The sequence below is a fragment of the Poecilia reticulata genome, linkage group LG8 (genome assembly GCF_000633615.1).
Source record: "Poecilia reticulata strain Guanapo linkage group LG8, Guppy_female_1.0+MT, whole genome shotgun sequence".
NCBI lineage: Eukaryota > Metazoa > Chordata > Actinopteri > Cyprinodontiformes > Poeciliidae > Poecilia > Poecilia reticulata.
Window position 1 is genome coordinate 15293183 of NC_024338.1, and position 1411 is coordinate 15294593.

A 1411-nucleotide genomic window follows, 5' to 3' on the forward strand; every position below is an offset into this window, starting at 1 on the left:
TATATATCGGCAATTTGGCTCACCCATTCTATTACAAAAAAATCCCAAAATTATATCAATAACTTTGTCACTTTTGCTTGAAATTAGTTTTCTATTGCTTTTTTTATTGATTTTTGATTTTAAAGTCGCTGTGTAGCCCAGGACTCCTATTGGGTGCCATTTTAAACGGCTATTTAATTTTTTTTTGGAAATCTGTAGTTTAATCATTTCTAGCAAAATATAAAATACTCATCAAATCTGAAATCTACACTCAAAATATAATCTTTAAAACTATTTGGAAATTATGAAGCAGGATTTTTTTTCTTTCTATTTCATGCTGTTAACCTTCTGCTGAACAGCTTTCTTCAGTGAACCCCTGTGCTGTTTGTTTGTTGCACAACTCACACTAAAAGCACATTTATAGGGGGCCCATGTGGATCCACAATTTATGTGAACTCTGTTTGAGCCCTAAAAGCAACAAAAAGTTCTCTCTTCCTTCAAAAGATGAGGCAGTCTTATTCTACAAAACAACTCTGACACAGAATAAGTATTTCATTTAACACTGGTTTGAGAAGCCATTACCTTGGCACAGACTAGACGGCTTTATTTAATCTACAAGCTGCCTTCTCTGTCCCCTTCCCAGACTGGCACAGCAGGTGCTTGTTCATTCAATCTGCAGGGGCTGGCATTCGTTGAGAAATTTGATTATATCTGGAAGCCTGAATAAACTGGCAATGAGCAAAGTTCAAACTGGTGCCTACGTGTGTATCAGTGCAACGGACTCAGATTGGGTGTTGCAACAGAAAAGCAACAGAAATTTGCTTTGAATATGCTTTGCTCTGAGTTTTCAAGGTCAATACACGTTTCAAACAAGAATAAACAAATGTATATATCTCTTGATTCTTTCAACGTTCCTTCTGCTCATTTTCCCCCCCCATCAAGTCATGCCAAACTTGTATCATTTGCTCCACTGTTGACTTGAAGTGTGCAACCAACGAATAGCATGGATCACATCTTTGTAATCTCAAGGACTCAAGCAGCATTTTTATTTTTAGATTTTAATTTTCTAGTTGGTCAGAGGTAAACATGCATAATGACTCCTGCACAAAGGTGGACATTCAGGCTGTAGGATTAAATCCCAGCAACCATAACCAGAGACCAAAAATGTTGCATCTCTGCAGCAGCTCTAGGAGTATTTATCAGTCTTAGATGGAATTGGGTTTGTGTTGACTTGCTTTTTCAACCAAAACTTTTAAACATACAAGGCTTAAACACATATCAGCTTACATACTGCTTTCTGAGATGTTATTCTGATCAATTTATATATATATATATTGTTAGAGATTTTTTGGTATTATCATTTTGTTTCAGGTTAAAGTGTTCTCTTGTTTAAACTGTATGTGTGAACTGACCTGGAAGTCACAGCTGCCTG